The sequence below is a fragment of the Leucopleurus acutus genome (assembly GCF_964270905.1).
Source record: "Leucopleurus acutus genome assembly, chromosome: 7".
NCBI lineage: Eukaryota > Metazoa > Chordata > Mammalia > Artiodactyla > Delphinidae > Leucopleurus > Leucopleurus acutus.
The window spans coordinates 60,091,588-60,113,029 of record NC_139150.1 but is presented as its reverse complement, the minus strand read 5'-3'; the positions used below and the strand labels follow the sequence as shown (position 1 = coordinate 60,113,029).

The following is a 21,442-nucleotide window of genomic DNA, read 5'->3' as shown; positions in this document are numbered from 1 at the left end:
TAGGAAAGGGTACCTATTTGGAATCTAGAGCCACCCTGGCCTAAATACAAACTTTAACACATAGTATCTAAATGACATGTCATTAATCTGAGTTTCTTTCATAAAGTGTATTAATAGCAACATCCACCACAAAATGTTTTTATTAGCCTCATTTAAGTAAATTACAAAATGGTATTTGCATATTAAAATTACAGCTATGTTAGTATAATTTGAAAATTAGATTTGTCTTTTTAAGTTGAACATTTTACTGTTGAATTATTTCCACAGTTTTGAGTTGACCACATGCAGATTTCTGGTAGCAAATTTTGTAGTTAGTGAGGCATCATTAATGGTACAGTATTTCAAAAGCTTGAGATACAAGTTATGTTTTCAAAGGCTAATAATGGTCAGAGAAAAAGACATTGAGTGCTTCTTTGAAGGCAGGCATTCCCAGAAGGGTTACCCTTGATCACAGCAGATTCTATCTCAGAAAATGTGCTCCATTTGGTGGAATATGGGGATATTGGAGGGATGATTATAAAACCATTGGAGTAACCTTGGGCATCTGACTAAATAGCCTGTCAGCTTGATCTACCATGGAATCAGTGAAGTGACCCTTGTCTCAGACAGAAATTCTGCATATCTATTTACTAGTGCTAATATTATCAATAATAACAGCCTACCTATTGGCCAGGCAGAAAAGTATACCTTGTCTTTGATTCTTTTCTTGCTATGAAGTCATATCCACTTAATTATCAGTGATTTTTTTGCATTAGAAATGAATATAAATGACATGATAAAAGTCATTGCTCAAACTACCATCAGGAAGACATTGTGAGAGATTTTAAAAATCTATCCTGGCATAGGTTTAAAAGTTTTGGGTTTTTTCCAACTAAGAGAAGGGGTTATCAGAGTATCTAATAACTGAATATCCTTCCTATAAGGAATTGTGTGTTGACTAAAAAAAAAAAAAAGGAATTGTGTTTTGTGAATGGTGTATTCCTTCTCTTTGGAGAAGGGTCAATCAATTCCCAGGTTTATAGTAGAGCTTTCATACTTTACCCTAAAATTCTAAGAAAATGAGAGAGGAGGTGTTACAATTTATCAAGACCTTGCTTTGCTTATAGAAAAATATGAATCAATATATCTACCCATTTAAATATTTCCAGTTCTGCTAACTTAATTCAATAAAAGGCAATCATCCAATTTATTTTGAATTTCTCTTGAAAATTCAAAGAAATACATTCTCAGGATCATTTTTTTCCTTAGAGAATATGGTCTGATCTGTCCCTCTATATACAGTCTTTAAATCATTTTTTGGTACTAGTTAGCTACACTGGCCACCTGTAAATATGTGAGTTCTTTCTACTTTTTGATATAATGTAAAATGAGCAGAATTAGTATACTATATTTCTATATTAAAAAATAAAAACTCCTAGTCTGCAGATATATATCATCTTTCACCAAACAGAATATAAGATCAGAACTGAATAGTTACTACACTGTTAACATTTATCATTATCAGTATTAAATTGCCATTTAAGTTATTCAATAAAATATCTCACCGCTTCAAACTTCTGCCCCTCCATCTTTGCCCAAATGCAGAAAGAATTAGACTTTATATTTGATGTTAAGTGAATTACTAAAATGTCCAGTTTTTCCTCTTTAAATATTATTTCGAATAATTTCTTAGGAATGAAAGCAACACTCTCTTCAATAGCTTGTTAAGTAAAGTTATGAATCTGGTAATTTTGTAATAGTGCTTTTTGTTTTGTTTTATTTTTAGATAGAATCCTTATGCATGGTTACTTCCATTACAGAACACTTCTTCACATTACAATGATTTTTTTCCAGTCTATCACCTTAAGTTACCCACGTTACCATTTTTCTGCGAGCTCCCATATGAGGAAATCCCTTCTGACACTATTCACACTTGGATTTCTTATCTTCCCCAAGGTTAAATATGTCTATTTCTCAGTCTTTTAAAGTAGACTATTGCCTCTTACTCTCTGCTGGGTGAAATCTCAGATACTAAACCAAGTGGTACCACTGTGCAATATGGTTGATGTGTTAATGTCCATCTTTCCTCTTTTCAAATATGTATTTGTTTTTTAACTAATTTCTGAGTATTTTAGTTTAAAGAGAATCCCCAAAAGTGGGGATTACAATTATAGTAGCAAAATCATACAGTGAGGTTTGATGGTGAAAATTGATTTGGCATTTCTTCAGTTAAAGCTCAATTGTAGATATAAATGAATAACTTGACCTGGGTATTTATCCTAAAATGACTGTTTATTCTAGGTTTGACATATTGGTCTAGGACAATAGAGAAATCCTTAGTTTATATTTGAAATAGTACAATTTGAGTGTTAGCCTGTAATCCCCTGACTCAACCTTCTATGATGTCTCCCAAACACAGCTTATTTTATAACTAACTTTAGCTCTCATTTGTTGTTCTCTGGTTTTCATCATTTTTATTTTTACACAAGGATATGCCAATATTGCGCTATTTTATCATGAATAATCTTTTTTATGGGCCTGCCGTACATTAACCTGTCTGCAAGATGTTCATATTCATGGTTGTGAAGAGTACTTGCTGGTCTTTCACAAACTGATCAAATATTTAATGGGGTTTTGGTTTGAGCTTGTTGGAAACAGTAAATAACGTTCACACAGTTTGCTGAGAGCATACATTTTCCTCACTTTGTCTTTTGATATGAATATATTTTGAATTCCTTGGACTTTGTCTTCCCCATAGCACCACTCCATTATTATATTTAGGATTTAAGTTACATTAATATGCATCCCTAACTGATAAATCTTCCTTCTTGGCTTTCTTGGCACATTTATTTCAAAGCTAAAATGCTTAAGAGATTAAAATGAATCCATCTTTAGGAAAAATTGGAACGTTTAACTTACGATATTGTGTAAGGCTTTTGCAGTGATCCTGTGAATATGTTAGGGGTCAGCCACTTTAGTCAGCGGGTTCTTAAGTCTGTATATCTACCTACTGGATGGCATTCTCAAGCATAAATGTTTAGTACATAAATATTATCCCACCATTATTCCTTTTAAATTATTTAATAAACAGATAAATAAAAGGGTTGCTTCTCAAAACTTGCACAAGCCTCTTAGATAGCCTCATCCACCAGAGGGCAGACAGCAGAAGCAAGAAGAACTACAATCCTGCAGCCTGTGGAACAAAACCCACATTCACAGAAAGATAGACAAAATGAAAAGGTAGAGGGCTATGTACCAGATGAAGGAACAAGATAAAACCCCAGAAAAACAACTAAATGAAGTGGAGATAGGCAACCTTCCAGAAAAAGAATTCAGAATAATGATAGTGAAGATGATCCAGGACCTCAGAAAAAAGAATGGCAGCAAAGATCAAGAAGATGCAAGAAATGTTTAACAAAGACCTAGAAGAACTAAAGATCAAACAAACGGAGATGAACAATACAATAACGTAAATGAAAAATACACTACAAGGAATCAATAGCAGAATAACTGAGGCAGAAGAACAGCTAAGTGACCTGGAAGACAGAATGCTGGAATTCACTGCTGCAGAATAGAATAAAGAAAAAAGAAGGAAAAGAAATGAAGACAGCCTAAGTGACCTCTGGGACAACATTAAACACAACATTTGCGTTTTAGGGGTCCCAGAAGGAGAAGAGAGAGAGAAAGGACCCGAGAAAATATTTGAAGAGATTATAGTCAGAAACTTCCCTAACATGGAAAAGTAAATAGCCACCCAAGTCCAGGAAATGCAGAGAGTCCCATACAGGATAAACCCAAGGAGAAACATGCCAAGATACATAGTAATCAAATAGGCAAAAATTAAAGACAAAAAAAAATTATTGAAAGTATCAAGGGAAAAACGACAAATAACATACAAGGGAACTCCCATAAGGTTAACAGCTGATTTCTCAGCAGAAAGTCTACAAGCCAGATAAGGGAGCGGCATGACATATTTATTTATTTATAAATTTTATTTTATTTTCTTTTTTTTAACATCTTTATCAGAGTATAATTGCTTTACAATGGTGTGTTAGTTTCTGCTTTATAACAAAGTGAATCAGTTATACATATACATATGTCGTCATATCTCTTCCTTCTTGCATCTCCCTCCCTCCTACTCTCCCTAGCCCACCCCTCTAGGTGGTCACAAAGCACCGAGCTGATCTCCCTGTGCTATGCGGCTGCTTCCCACTAGCTATCTAGTTTACGTTTGGTAGTGTATATATGTCTGTGCCACTCTCTCACTTTGTCCCAGCTTACCCTTGCTGCTCCCCGTATCCTCAAGTCCATTCTCTAGTAGGTCTGCATCTTTATTCCCATGACATATTTAAAGTGAGGAAAGAGAAGAACTTACAACCAAGATTACTCTACCCAGCAAAGATCTCATTCAGATTTGCTGGAGAAATCAAAAGCTTTACAGACAAGCAAAGGCAAGAGAATTCAGCACCACCCGACCAGCTCTACAACAAATGCTAAAGGAACGTCTCTAAGTGGGAAACACAAGAGAAGAAAAGGACCTACAAAAACGAACCCAAAACAATTAAGAAAATGGTAATAGGAACATACATTCGATAATTACCTTAAACTTGAAAGGATTAAATGCTCCAACCAAAGACACAGGCTCGCTGAATGGATACAAAAACAAGACCCGTATATATGCTGTCTATAAGAGACCCACTTCAGACCTAGGGACACCTACAGAATGAAAGTGAGGAGATGGAAAAAGATATTCCATGCAAATGGAAATCAAAAGAAAGTTGGAGTAGCAATACTCATATCAGATAAAATAGACTTTAAGGTAAAGAATTTTACAAGAGACAAGGAAGGACACTACATAATGATCAAGGGATCAATCGAAGAAGATATAACAATTATAAATATATACACACCCAACATAGGAGCACCTCAATACATAAGACAACTGCTAACAGCTATAAAAGAGGAAATCAACAGTAACACAATAATAGTAGGGGAGTTTAACACCTCACTTATACCAATGGACAGATCATCCAAACAGAAAATTAATAAGGAAACACAAGCTTTCAATGGCACAATAGACCAGATAGATTTAATTGATATATAGGGTATTCCATCCAAAAAAAGCAGATTACACTTTCTTCTCAAGTGCTCGTGGAGCATTCTCAAGGATAGATCACATCTTGGGTCACAAATCAAGCCTCAGTAAATTTAAGAAAATTGAAATCATATCAAGCATCTTTTCTGAGCACAGCACTATGAGATTAGAAATAAATTACAAGGAAAAAAACATAAAAAACACAAACACATGGAGGCCAAACAATACGTTACTAAATAACCAAGAGATCACTGAAGAAATAAAAGAGGAAATCAAAAAATACCTAGAGACAAATGACAATGAAAACATGATGATCCAAAACCTTTGGATGCAGCAAAAGCAGTTCTAAGAGGGAAGTTTATAGCAACACCAGCCTACCTCAAGAAACAAGAAAAATCTCAAGTAAACAATCTAACCTTAACCTAAAGGACCTAGAGAAAGAAGAACAAACAAAACCCAAAGTTAGTAGAAAGAAAGAAATCATAAAGATCAGAGCAGAAATAAATGAAACAGAAACAAAGAAAACAATAGCAAAGATCAATACAACGAAAAGCTGGTTCTTTGAGAAGATAAACAAAATTGATAAACCATTAGCCAGACTCATCAAGAAAAAGAGGAAGAGGACTGAAATCAATAAAATTAGAAATGAAAAAGAAGTTACAACAGACACCGCAGAAATACAAAGCATCCTAAGAGACTCCTACGAGCAACTCTATGCCAATAAAATGGACAACCTGGAAGAAATGGACAAATTCTTAGAAAGGTATAACCTACCAAGACTGCACCAGGAAGAAATAGAAAATATGAAGAGACCAATTACAAGTACTGAAATTGAAACTGTGATTAAAAATCTTCCAACAAACAAAAGTCCAGGACCAGATGGCTTCACAGGTGAATTCTCTCAAACATTTAGAGAAGAGCTAACACTCATCCTTTACAAATTCTTCCAAAAAATTGTGGAGGAAGGAACACTCCCAAACTCATTCTATGACACCACCATCACCGTGATACCAGAATCAGGCAAAGATACTACAAAAAAAGAAAATTACAGACCAATATCACTGATGAATATAGATGCAAAAATCCTCAACAAAATACTAGCAAACAGAATCCAACAACACATTAAAAGGATCATACAGCATGATCAAGTGAGATTTATCCCAGGGATGCAAGGATTCTTCAATAGGTGCAAATCAATCAATGTGATACACCATATTAAAAAACTGAAGAATACAAACCATATGATCATTTCAAGAGAGGCAGAAAAAGCTTTTGACAAAATTCAACACCCATTTATGTTAAAAACTCTCCAGAAAGTGAGCATAGAGGGAACCTACCTCAACATAATAAAGGCCATATACAAAAACTCACAGCAAACATCATTCTCAATGGTGAAAAACTGAAAGCATTTACTCGAAGATCAGGAACAAGACAAGGATGTTCACTCTCACCACTATTATTCAACATAGTATTGGAAGTCCTAGGTATGGCAATCAGAGAAGAAAAAGAAATAAAAGGAAAACAAATTGGGAAAGAAGAAGTAAAACTGTCACTGTTTGCAGATGACATGATACTATACATACAGAATCCTCAAGATGCCACCAGAAAACTGCTAGAGCTAATGAATGAAATTGGTAAAGTTGCAGGATACAAAATTAATGCACAGAAATCTCTTGCATTCCTATACAATAATGATGAAAAATCTGAAAGAGAAATTAAGGAAACACTCCCATTTACCATTGCAGCAAAAATAATAAAATACCTAGGAATAAACCTACCTAGGGAGACAAAAGACCTGTATGCAGAAAACTATAAGACACTGATGAAAGAAATTAAAGGTGATACAAACAGATGGAGAGATATACCATGTTCTTGAATTGGAAGAATCAATATTGTGAAAATGACTATACTACCCAAGGCAATCTACAGATTCAATGCAATCGCTATCAAAATACCAATGGCATTTTTTACAGAAGTAGAACAAAAAATCTTAAAATTTGTATGTGGAGACACAGAAGACCCCTAATAGCCAAAGTAGTCTTGAGGGAAAAAAATGGAGCTGGAGTAACCAGACTTCCTGACTTCAGACTATACTATAAAGCTACGGTAATCAAGACAATAATGGTACTGGCACAAAAACAGAAATATAGATCAATGGAACAGGATAGAAAGCCCAGAGGTAAACCCACGCACCTATGTTCAACTAATCTATGACAAAGGAGGCAAGGCTATACAATGGAGAAAAGGCAGTCTCTTCAATAAATGGTGCTGGGAAAACTGGACAGCTACATGTAAAAGAATGAAATTAGAACACTCCCTAATACTATACACAAAAATAAACTCAAAATTGGTTAGAGACCTAAATGTAAGACCAGACACTATAAAACTCTTAGAGGAGGGCTTCCCTGGTGGCCCAGTGGTTGAGAGTCTGCCTGCCGATGCAGGGGACATGGGTTCGTGCCCTGGTGCGGGAAGATCCCACACGCTGTGGAGCGGCTAGGCCCGTGAGCCATGGCCGCTGAGCCTGCGCGTCCGGAGCCTGTGCTCCGCAAAGGGAGAGTCCACCACAGTTAGAGGCCTGCGTACCGCAGGAAAAAAAAAAAAAACTCTTAGAGGAAAACATAGGAAGAACACTCTCTGACATAAATAGCAGCAAGATCTTTTTTGACCCACCTCCTAGAGAAAGGGAAATAAGAACAAAAATAAACAAATGGGACCTAATGAAACTTCAAAGCTTTTGTACAGCAGAGGAAACTATAAACAAGATGAAAAGACAACCCTTAGAATGGGAGAAGATATTTGCTAACGAATCAACGGACAAAGGATTAATCTCCAAAATATATAAACAGCTCATGCAGGTCAATATTAAACAGAACAACCCAATCAAAAAATGGGCAGAAGACCTAAATAGGCATCTCTCCAAAGAAGTCATACAGATGTCCAGGAGGTACATGAAAAGCTGCTTAACATCACTAATTATTAGGGAAATGCAAATCAAAACTACAATGAGGTATCACCTCACACCAGTTAGAATGGGCATCATCAAAAAATCTACAAACAACAAATGCTGGAGAGGGTGTGGAGAAACGGGAACCCTCTTGCACTGTTGGTGGGAATGTAAATTGATACAGCCACTATGGAGAAGAGTATGGAGGTTCCTTAAAAAACTAAAAATAGAATTACCATATGACCCAGCAATCCCACTAGTTGGCATATACCCAGAGAAAACCATAATTCAAACAGACACATGCACCCTAATGTTCATTGCAGCACTATTTACAATAGCCAGGTCATGTAAGCAACTTAAATGCCCATCAACAGATGAATGGATAAAGAAGTAGTGGTACATATATACAATGGAATATTACTCAGCCATAAAAAGGAACGAAATGGGGTCATTTGTAGAGATGTGGATGAATCTAGAGACTGATACAGAGTGAAGTAAGTCAGAAAGAGAAAAACAAGTATCGTATATTAACGCATATATATATATGGAACCTAGAAAAATGGTACAGATGAACTGGTTTGCAGGGCATTAATTGAGACACAGATGTAGAGAACAAACGTGGCGGGGCCGGAAGGGCAGGTGGTGTGTGATGAATTGGGAAATTGGGATTGACATATATACACCAATAGGTATAAAATGGTTAACTAATAAGAGCCTGCTGTATAAAAAATAAATTTAGAAAAAAATGGCTGCTTCTGTTTAATAGTTAATGATTATGTCCCTACCTACCCTAGACCACTTTTAAGCCCCTTCTGAGTCCTTTAATTGCTCTGATTTGGTATGAAGTCTACACTCCAACAATCTATCAATACAACATTCTGTTTGGTCTTGGTCTCTTTCTGCCATCATCTTATTGTTCTTGTCTTCCAAACCATGTTAAACCTCTCTCACTTTGTTTGATGCCCTAAATTTCTTTCAGTCTCTTTGTAATTCTGTTTTGTTTGTTGCACTTGCTGTTCACTCTGCTTTTACAATTCTTTCCTCAGTGCTTCACTGGACTAATCCCCTTCCCACTCTTCATATTCTAGCTTACATATTATTTCCTTAGGGAAATTTTCTCTGATCCTACAGATTCTGTTAGAATGTTTTGATATACAGTTTTACACCAGTTGTTCTTTTTTCTTTGGAGCTGTTATTATCATTGTGATTAGTTGATTGCTTAAATAGTTATTGGTGTAAACTGTCAGTTGACTATAGGTGCTTGAGGTTTGAGGTTATCAGTCTTACTTTCCACACAATGCCTACCTTTTAGCCAGTGCTCTATATGTATTTGGCGAGTGAATGAATGAATGGAAGAACCTCCAAATAGATGTTTCTAGGAATCCATAAAGAGAAAACAATATAATTTACATTTTAACAATGTTGTTAAAATTTGGGATCTCCGTGGATTTTAGGGTTGAACACCTTGGTTGATAATAAGCTGAATTTTGTGCTAATAAAAGTCACGTTACAGTATCAAAAGATCCATGGGTTTTTGCAAAAGGTATCTACCAAGCACATGACAGAACAGTTGCCTAAAAAAAAAATTATCTTAACCTTTGAGGGGGAAACCTGGCCAAGCTTTGCTAAATTCTCGATCCTTATATTAATAAGGCTTAGTGTGATTAGTGTGATTAAGAGAGAGGATTTTCAAACTTATGTAGTCAGCTGTTTTTTCCTCAGCTGTAGGCATTGCTGACTTAAGCAACTCTGAGATATTATTTATCAATATTAAGTGTAGAAATACTCAATTGCTAGTTCTTCATAACGCAGTATACATTTGTAACTGGAACCATTATTTATAATTGACTTGAATTTTTAGACATCCCTTGCTAAATAGCTGCATTGAGATGTGAATTATCCTGTAAAAAGTCAAGAGTTTAGACCATAGAGCAGAAATCCATACCATGTAAAGATTTTAGAATCTCAGTTGACAGGCTACTTACTGATCCACTAAAATGTCAGATAATGCATTTTAGGTGTTTTTATTAGAATTTCCATGGGAAATGACATTTGGTGGCTGGAAATAATTCACTGGAAAATATATCTCTTAGGTTAGCACTGATTAAACTGAGTAGGTTGATAATACTATGAATTAAATTATAGGAGGAAGGAAAAGGTGTCATTGCCAACTGTTTCCTCTAGAACCCCTACCCTCACGTCCTTTGTTACAGTTCTAAGTTTTGGAACATTTTTAGCTTTCTCTCGTGATTTCTCTTTAATATCCTTTATTGTTATAAAATAGGTCCTATTGTAAAAACGAATGAAAAAGCATAACGTTTTACAAATAGCAGATGAGTAGTTATACTTCTTATTGCATTCATTATCTGTATACAGCCATTTATTCAGGAAAACTTTAGTTGTGAAAACTGATTTTATGTTGACTTTCTTAAAAAAGTAATTGAAGGGGAAAGAAGAGATATCTATTTCAATTCTTCAACTTGTTTGTCCTTGCAAAAGATATATTCCAGAAATAGTCTAAATTAGTTTGATAATTGAGCTTGTAAAGTGAGATTCTAGGGAACACCCGCAGAAGCTGTCATCCATATAGTGGGGTAGATAGTACTTCGCATATATTATAAATTTCAGATGTACTTATTAGTTAAGTGCATTTCAAATGTGAAATCTAAAGTAGTAACAGACTGTAAACCACAGACTGTATGAAATAATCACTAATTCATCCACAAAGGAGAAGGCTAAGTGCAGTTGTTTGCAAGCTTGATGAGACAGAATCAGAAGGTAATTACAGTTTCAGAGACAGATTAATAATACATTACAACTTAGGTAGGCTCTGTCCCCTGCCCATCCTTTTGAATCATCTTACCAGCTCATGCTGGTGGCTTGCCAATAGACACAGTGTGCTTTGCCACCTTTATTTCTATTTTTCTGTAATGAATGATTTCTTATGAGTTGGTCATATGATACTAAAGAAGAAGGGGGGGAACCAGCAGCAGCAACATGCTTTTAGTCTGACTTATAGCTCTTAGAAGCCTTCTTGAAGTGAAACTCAGCCCTACTTCCAGTTGTATGAGTGGAATCATCACGGCAGACAGATATTGCTAGATGCCTGAGAAAGATACATTCTCTCCTGCTACAGAATTTTATCTTGTTTGGGGCAGCAATGTACCCAGTTAAAAATATCCCCTTCCCTAGACTCTCATGAAGCTAGCTAGGGTCCTATAACCCAGTTTTAACTGACCAGGTATGAGGGGACACATACTGAATAGGGCTCCTAGGAGAGCTATTGACTTCCTGACTAAAAGGGACTGACAAGCCTGCCTATGCCTTCCATCTTACTGTCTATCATCTTGGCTTCATACCTGAGGTGGAGTCACTGTATTGTGATTGTAAAGATGAAAGCTACAAATTAAGGATTCTCCATCAAGACACTTGATCCTAGACCTCTGGTGATTTTCTAAGCAAACTCTGACTGTACATATGCTGACTTCTTTTGTGAGAAAAATAATCTCCTTTATGGTTATGCCACTGTGGCTAACTGAACTAAGTGCAGCCACTTGGCAATCCTCGTGGATCCGAACGTGAGGAATGGAACAACAGCAAGTGTCCTACCATTTTGCAAGGGGCATGACTTATAAGCAGAATGTATTCTGTCAGATGATACACCAAATATTTCAAGTTTGATTTAGTTCACTTCGGGGAAAGCAACAACAACTAAACAGGTACTAGACGTGTGAAATTACTAACAGGTTAAATTTTAGATAAAATAATGCATCAAGGAAGAGGTTGTTATACTATGGTAAAAATGCCACATCTATATTGAAAATTGAAGAAATAAAATTGAGCTGGAATTGAGAATATATTAATTGCAGAATATTAAAAATCATCATTATATGTTATGAGCACATGCATGAGCCAAAGATAAATTTTGTAAGCTAAATGTATAGTCAGATGTATATTGCCAGCTTAAAGGCAACATTGGGGTCATGTGGATTGACCCAGGAAAGTGAGTTGTAGAATTTTTATTTGCTCGTTATTGTTGTTGTCATTGTTTTTATCTATTACTTTTACCTTGATGTAAGTTGCGTCATTTATAAAGCAACCAATTTTATATAAAAATCTGGATTATTAAAATCTTCTTTCAAAATATCAAAAGATTTAGCAATACTGGGCCCACCTTGCAGTAAAGTTCAGCTGTAGCTAAGCAACTACAGCATGCTATTTTTAGTTTACTGTAGTATCTTACATGACCTATTACTTTAAACTCTTTTGGTTCTGTCTCTGGTTTGCCAGAATGTTTTACTCACTTTTTTTGGTCCACATAGACATTTCAGCTGCAAACTTTGTCAAAAGAAATTTTTACTTAAAGGTGCTACTGTTGGTTTGGTCTAGGAGAGAATGTAAAATTGATGTATTTTAGTAGTATAATCTGCAAGGTTTCATATTATCATTAAAAAAGAGAAACTAATTCAAATCTAATTTCAAATGACAATATCAAATCGAATTAACTGATTAAATTACGATGGTAACATTGGTAAGAATAGTCCCCTCCAGATTATTTTTTTTGTTAGTTTTGCTTCTATTTGACAAAGTGCTGTTTATAGCCTAGCTTTTTTGCATTAGTGTTTCTATACAGCTCAAAATGTGAAGTTCTGTAGCCAGTCTCACCAGGGAAATAAACCCATTGTGTATGGAATTACATTTTCCAAAATATGCTTTAGTAAACTAATAAGGATATCTGTTCAGAAAATAGAATGTGCTTGTTTTATGAATGCATGCATGTTTGTTGTTTTTTGTTGTTGTTTTTAATAGTTAGGACTTTTTAAAGAAGCCCTAGGGATTAGGTTTAAGATCTTTAATTAAAACTCACCACGGTGTAGATTGTTAGCTTCTTATTCACCTGAGAAATTATTTTATTGTTGTTGAACCTGTACTTACCTTGCCAAGATTAAAAGTGTTCTAACTGCAATGCTAAGACTTTTTTATACATTTAGACTAATATATTCCTCATAACTTTGATAGGAATTGCTGTTATATGTGGGCAGGAGATAAATGTATGTCAGAAAAGGTGCATTAAAACACCTAATTTGGGCTTCTCTGGTGGCGCAGTGGTTGAGAGTCTGCCTGCCGATGCAGGGGCCGCGGGTTCGTGCCCTGGTCCGGGAAGATCCCACGTGCCGTGGAGCAGCTGGGCCCGTGAGCCATGGCTGCTGAGCCTGCGCGTCCGGAGCCTGTGCTCCGCAATGGGAGAGGCCACAGCAGTGAGAGGCCCGCAAAAAAAAACACCTAATTTAACATTTTGAGGAATGTATTGATTGAAGATAATATAATCTAATATGTTGTATATATAATATGATACATTGAAATATAGTGTAATAATCTAATTCCAAAATAAAATAGTAGTGAATTTTCTGAAAAATCAGACCAAGTAAAATATTTCACATTTAAAAATTTTAAATATGGAACAAAGATATAGTTCCCAGTTCTCATAATTTTTTCCCATTCATAGAATCACACATAATTACTCTCATTCCTTTTTTCTTTCTTCCCATTTATTTTCTGCTGTTCATCCACCATTACTTAATTTTCAGTAACATGAATCATAATATGCAACCCATGCATGCGAGCACCATTCCATTTGGTGATTCTTCTTAGTCATTTGTACTTCAGGTACTATTGTTACTATCATTACAGTTGTACTTTTCTAAATTCCAAAGGCCCTTAATATTTATAGTCAAAGGCAAATGCTTGGTTACTAAATTATTGGGAATACTACAGTATTATTTTTCTACTTTGTAAAATAATGCTCAGTGATCATTCACATGTATCAGCGATCGATGTAGTACTAAGGCAATACTCATCTGAACCTTCTCTCTCTGTCTCTGTTGGTCTGTCTCTCTCTCTCTCCTATTTTTGGAATTGTCTGAGTTGGTTTCCTTCACAGAGTTCAGTCAGATTTGTCTCTAGCTTGTAGAGGAAGATATTAATTAGGTATTTGACATAAAATCTCAAAATGAGGCTTGCTTTAAAAGTCTGACAGTATGTTAAGACAGTTAAGAAGTGTGATTAACAATGTTTTAAAGCAATTATAATATATATATCACCATTGTAAATGTAAAACTCCAAACATTTTGTTTAGCACACTTTGTGTCTAAAAATGTTTCTTGTTTTTGTGTAAATGTCAAAGTGACTTATCTGGGCCCCAAAGAGATTCTGATGACAGTATTATAAAACTTAGGAAAACCCAAAGAGGAAAAAATTACGAAATGGATGCAGCATGAAGTTGTCCTGAGCAGGAATCAACTCTGTAAATATACTTCTATAAATGGCATAAGCCACCAGTTAACAGCTGAGCCACTCTCTGGGGATCAACCAGCTTGAGTACAAAATTGGGAGAGGCTGCAGAAGAAAGGTTAATTCTTCTCTATAGTTCCATGGGGCCTATTACAGTGCTCCACAGAACTATAAAGGGCTAATGGAACAGGGTATGTTTTATTCTTACCCACACAAATTATTTGGATTACCTTGTGGGAAAGTTTAAGGAGAAATTTAATGTCAAACAAATGTTATGATAGTAAGATTGAAACACTAAACTGCACAGAAATAGAATGCAAATACATTGTTCAAAAGTTCCAAAAATTTGGTTTTGAATTATTGCCATGTTATATATCATACATTAAAAAATAAAACCCTATAGTTTTAAGAATCCAATTACTTTTTTCTTATTATAACTCTAGTTCTATACATACATTATGGTTTCAGAAGAAGTAAAGGTGTTGGTGAATGTAATGGAATCAGGCCATTTATGATTCTGGTTACTAGATTTTGCAAAAGTAAAATAGATTTTCTTCTGCTTTTGATTTAGGTTTAACTCATCTTAATTTGTATGCATCTCATATATCAGGCTTCCCAAATCAGGGAATCTCTGATTGACCTTATTTAAAAAACAAACATTCTTGGGATGAATTTGGAAAGCTTAAATGATAAAATTAACACAAACATAATCAAGGCATTCATTTTGGATGTCTCATATAAAAGTGAATCATAATTGTATATTTTCGTATCATGAAAATGAACTACATGTGTGTACGTTTTAATATCAATTTGGTATTGGTCTTTCTTTTCTGCATGTTTGCAAATCTTCTCTACCCACCACCTCTCTCACCATTCCCAGATGCATTTAGATGGTGAGGAAGAAGGGTTAGACTGTACATTGAATTAACCTTTCTCAGAGCCTAGAAGAAATTTATGACTAAGGCCTCAAATACCAGAGCAAACCTACAATTCTCTAAGGGGGATGCGATACTGGACAGTGTGGTATTGTCAAAAGAGAGATAATTTAGAATTCAGAGACATAAATTCTAATCCTGTCTCAACCATTTACTTAAAATATTCTACTAATAATGGATGGTTCCTTGGACATTGGATAGTGTTGACAGTTGCTCTCTTGAAAGTCTCCTCCCTTGGCTCATGTCATTATATACTGGCTCTCTCCTTCCCTATTTCTCTCTCCCTCTTTCACATCTGTCTATAATTTCTCATTACCACTACAAAAACTACTATCATATATATATATATATATATATATATATATATATATATATAATATTTTTATATAATTTTGCCTACCTATCTATGTATCTCAGCCTTGGGTTCTCTCCTAAACTTCAGGGATGCATTTCCAATTTCCTCCCAGTCCCCTCTAATGGTACATGCCAACATAAACTGAAAGTTTCTATGACAACAACTAAAATCGTCATCTATCTCCCTGCACAATTTGCATCTAACAAAATGACAAATCCCACTGATTCAGTTTCGAAACCTTTGGAAAATTTGCCCTGTTCATTTCAACATTATCCTTGTTGGGGACTCCTTTTTCTGTACTATTATAGTAATTTTGTCTCTGGTTCTCATACTTATAACATATCCTTTCTTACACAAATAAACTTTGTATTTATATACCATATTAATATTTCTATAGAAGAGCTGTCATTAGGTTTCTCCCCTGCTTCATAATATTTGGAATTTCCCCGGTCCCTCAAGATTACAATGTAAGTTCCTTAGGCTGATGTCAAACTTCCTTTCACCCTTATCTCTCCCTTATAAGCTTCTGTCTTCACCACTCTGTCTTCATCTCCACTTATCAAATCTCCAAAGCTCAAAAACCATCTCCATGAAGTTGGACAGGAAACCACTGGAGTGAGAAATGGCCTGTCTAATCTGAATCACCAGATTTTCCCTATATCTTTCTTATGGCATCTATCAAAATAGTCCTTGCATAATTTATAAGTCTCTGTCTGCATAGGAAGGAAAACTATTATGGAAGGCTTCCAATGGGGAATGTTAATTTAGCTGAATTTTGAACGGTGCCTGGAATTCAACGTACAGAGAAAACTGGTGAAAACACATTGAAAGCAGTTGGAGCAATGCTTGCAAATGCATCGGAATGGCATGTTCTGCTACCCGGGACTAGATTTAGATAGCTTATGTGTGTGGATGTGGTGGGAGTTGATATAGGACTCTAACACGGTAGCTAGAAAGAGATGGCTATGTATCTCTTGCTAAGAAATTACTACTTCAATTTAATTTAGAGCCATTTGAAGGATTTAAAATTTTGAAATTCCATGATCAATAGTTGTATTTTGGAATAACCATCATAGTTGAGTTTCGGAATAACCATACTAATGGCAGTATAAAGTGAAGGTGAACTAAAGAAGAATTTAGGTATTATTTTTCCAATTTTGGGGAAAAAAAAAAATATATATATATACACACACATAAACACACACACACACACACACACACACACACACACTTATATATCCCTTGTCCACACACACACTTATATATCCCTTGTCCACATGTTGTACACTTCCATTTTCAGGATTTCATCCTCTCTCTTCTTCAAATTTCTAATTATTAGCTGCAGTAACCTACATGAATAGTGCATGAGAGACACAATCTAGGTTAGCCCTGTGAAGCTATGTGTAAGAATCAGGATGGTTTCCTGGACTGAATTGCCTAATGATGGAAGTTCTGCCCTACTTTGCCTCTTCTTTGAAGCACCTTTCCATAATCCTGTCCCAGTCTTGAGTCCAGAAAAGACTTTACCTGCAGAGATTGCAAACTGTGTAGCTTGTGTAGAAGACAGTGAGCATGGAGAGGACGCATCCAATCATCACTGGTAGTCATGATACAGCTGTTTATGTTCAACCACCATGTGTCAGTCAGGACCACTGACAGACTAAAAGATGCATCTGTTTTATATATAGGTATGTCTTTGTACGTGTGTGTGTGTTTATTTATATGTGTGTGTATATATATATATATACACACACACATATATATATGTATTATAGTTCCTAATAATGTTTTTATTTTGCACAGAAAGCAATATAGCTGACAAGAAATTTTATATTTCATAAAATTACATCCCACACTTTTCACATTTGCTCCTGAACTTCAACATAAATGCAACAAAATTTCTTTTCCAAGGTCAGTGGAACTGTGCCTTTGAATCCCATCCTTAGACATTTTTGGTGACTTTGACTTTATTTTTATTGTCTGGCTCTGACCCTTTTCTGGTTATATTTTTGTCATGCTTTTATATATAAAGCACATAAGAGAAGGTATATAGAGATACACTAGTATAAAGATATATACTAGCTAGTTATATAAATGTAGAAAATAAGGATGTTATCGGTCATTCATTTCCATTTCAGGTAAAGGATGTAGACATACCTTTTTTAAAGAGTTAGTTTATACATTTTAAAATGTCTCACACCGAGTTTTTATAAAATACCTGATAAGACTTTCTATCTTGAAAATCCATTTCTAATCCAACAAAACTAGAAGACAGCTATGTATTCTACTTCATATTAGTTATAATCAATACCTCCATACTTCTACAATACTAAAATGCTATTTTAATTGTATATGTGCTTACCTTATCGAGAACAAAATCAATCTTTTAAGAAATCAATGTTCTTTGCAAAATAGCCTCAAATGGATGAGGAAAAGTGAATGGCCCAAATATGCAGAAAGACTTGACTTTGCCTTTTTGTACCAATGTTAGCACAGGAGTATATAATGAAAAATCAATTATAACATAGAATCTCATAATAGGCATTCAAGTGTTCTCTCATCAAGTAAGAGTACAAAACTATGTCTGACTGCTGACTATATTCTATATCACTAGACTCTGGTTATTTTTATTTCCTCTCAGGAGGAACAGAGGTCAGAGGTGCACAGTAACTATGAGACAGATAAGACCTTTTTATTGGTCACCATGTGAGATGTGCAAGTGAGCAGCTGCCAAGCCCAGATGTGTCTGTGAATGTGGCAGGTAGGAAGAGAGAGAAGAGAAAGGTGGTCGGTAAAACTCTGACATCTCTCCCAGTTGCTGTTCCTGACAGAAGCATTTTACTGTAACAGCATTACTGTGAGTGTTTAACGGTGAAGACAGGGAAGCCATTATGGGCTGCCTAGTTGCCCTGAAACTATGAGCTGATCCTATTATATTGCCTGAAGTAGAGTCTGATTGTGTAAGGAATGATACAATGTATCTACTATCACTAGTGTGTGTGTATATGTATGTATATGTAAAATGCATATATATATGTGTATATACACACACACACACACACACACATATATATAAGCCCTACTTAGAAGATGATGGAATTCCTTTTTTTCAGTAGCTGCACAGTGATGGTTATAGTTTACCTACAGTAAAGAAGTTATACCTACAGTAAAGATATTGTGGTAATAGCAATATCTTATATATGCATAACTTTTCACTTTAGGAGGTAGTTTTATTTTTCGTGAACCTCATCCTCACAGCACGTGTGTCTTCCACACAGTAGACACTCATTAAATAAATAAAGTGATAAATAGATTTATGAATGGAGGATGGAATGAGTACACAGAAGGCACAGTGAGATGGGCAGTGCAATTGCATTTAACTTGATTTTGCAGATGAGAAAACTGAGCTTAAAGCAAGATAAGGATTTTATGAAGGTTACTTGGCAAAATGAGTAGCAAGTCCAAAACTAATATTTAGGTCTGAATATAGAGCATGTTGCATTTGTGTTTTATTTTTATTTATTTTTAAAATTAATTTTTATTGGAGTATAGGTGCTTTACAATGTTGTGTTAATTTCTATTGTACAGCAAAACTAATCAGCCATACATATACATATGTCCTCTCCCATTTGGACTCCCTTCCCATTCAGGTCACCACAGTGCATTAAGTAGAGTTCCCTGTGCTATACAGTATGTTCTCACTAGTTATCTATTTTATACATAGTATCAATAGTGTATATGTGTCGGGCTTCCCTGGTGGTGCAGTGGTTGAGAGTCCACCTGCCGATGCAGGGGACATGGGTTCGTGCCCCGGTCCGGGAAGATCCCTAATGCCGCGGAGCGGCTGGGCCTGTGAGCCATGGCCGCTGAGCCTGCGCGTCCGGAGCCTGTGCTCCGCAACGGGGGAGGCCACAACAGTGAGAGGCCCGTGTACCGAAAAAAAAAAAAAAAGTGTATATGTGTCAATCCCAATCTCCCAATTCCTCCCACCCATTTGTGTTTGATTTTCACCAGTTTTTTAAATTGCTATTTATCATTCCAGTGCATATAATTGTGAGATTCCTTAGTTCTTTCATAATCAATGTGAAGATTGCCCTTGAGCTTGGAAGAAGACACTGTGAAAGCTAAAGATCTTCCCTCCAAGTTCAGAATATTAAGAAGGGAAAAGTCAAGACAGTATTAAAAAAAACAAACACCTTGCACTAGGATAGAGGAGCAGAAGGCTGAGGATTGCATACCAAATATAACGTTATCTACATAAAACACAAGCAAAATAAAAACTAAAAAAAAGCAAAAAGTATAAATATGCTAAATTTCAATATCCAAAACTGGATCTTGCACCCACTTTATGGGAAGGAGGCCAAATGGAGTTTGCAGTTGAAATTGGTTCACATTTGCCACACATGCTTCTTATGTGACAAAGAGAGATTTGAAAATGTAGGTACAGCAGGTGACTGGAAGAAGCAGTGTATTCTCAAGGCTGTTTTGGACTCAGTTGTCCTCTGCCCAGAGCAGCAGTGTATTAATGGAGTAACCAACTTTGGAGTCTTTTGTGTTTAAGAGTCATTCATACTTGTCAAAATTCCGGGATAGCCTTCCCTTGTTTGAAGACAGTATCGTAGGGATGTCTGTTTAGGAATGCATAAATACCCCCAAAGGCTTATTGGGGGAGACAAATGGGAGACAGTGGAACTTCAGCCAACAGCTTTAGAGTCCTTTGGGATTTGTGGAAACATTTTCTCCAGACATCTGGGAAAGATCCAAACTTCCATTATTCCTCTCCTTTTAAAACAACCACACATTTTTTTCCTTTTTAATTCTCAGTGAATATGTCATTTCCCTTACTTTTGCCACAGAGACGTTTCTTTTTTCACAGCCCTGTTTGGTAAAACTGTAATTTATTCACATAATTTTTTTCTGGAACTTTAATAGATGTTGTACGTGTTTGTAAAAATAGGCATGGCTAATAGCGAGAATGGTGGGCTGTATTTTTTCTTTTGGTATGCCCCTGTACTTCTGAAATCGCATGTTTTCTAGCTGTATTTTTATCAGTTAGCAGTGATTGGGAGAAAGTGTATACAGGTCTTGACATTTGTTTGACTACACATTAGTGAATAATATTTCTCTTTTACTGGTTTTCTCCTAAATGCTACATATATCTCTTTTTATCCCATATGTAGATTCATAAGTTTGACTCTGGGGCAAATTAAAAGAGCTTGTTATGGATTTTATTTATTTATACTATTCTTCCTTCACTTTAAATCTCTATATAGACTTCTTGTGTCTGTAAAAGGAGAATCATTTGTTAGTGAAACACCATGTTACCAATTGTGAAGAATTCCCACCCTGGATGGTGTGATATCCGAGGGCAACTCCAGTTTTCTCAATAAGTATTAGACTTGGGACACAACATTTCATTAAAAGTTTTATGCCATGGTACACTTTTTAGAACAAAAGAAAGGCAGTAAAATCAATGGGACCCAGTGATAAGGTATTAACCCAACTCCAAAAAATGTTGTCAAATACAATGTTAGCCTGCAAAATTATACAATTCTTAGTTTTAGTTTCTTCTTTTCTTTTTAAAAGGTATTTCATTTCCAATATTTTGAAAAGAAAGTTTAGGTTGAATGAGAATGCTGCTTGTGATAAAGATGGAAAAACTATTGTCAGAAAGAAATCAGCTGGATTTCAAAGGAAGTATCTATGCAGTAGCTTTTCTAAAAAAAAATTAAGAAATGATTTCTTTCATTTCATGGACTTAGAGATTTTTTAGAGTATAACAAATTTTGGGAGAGGGGAAGAAATAAATAAGACATGAAGAAAGGAAATACATGGAGAAA

The 21,442-nt window shown here is 35.5% G+C and overlaps 1 long non-coding RNA gene across 1 annotated transcript in view; it reads left to right on the top strand.

The window, feature by feature from the left end:
- Positions 1-21,442, top strand: part of LOC309964139 — a 567,331-nt gene that overhangs the window by 285,558 nt on the left and 260,331 nt on the right. The gene's annotated exons all lie outside the window — the stretch shown is intronic.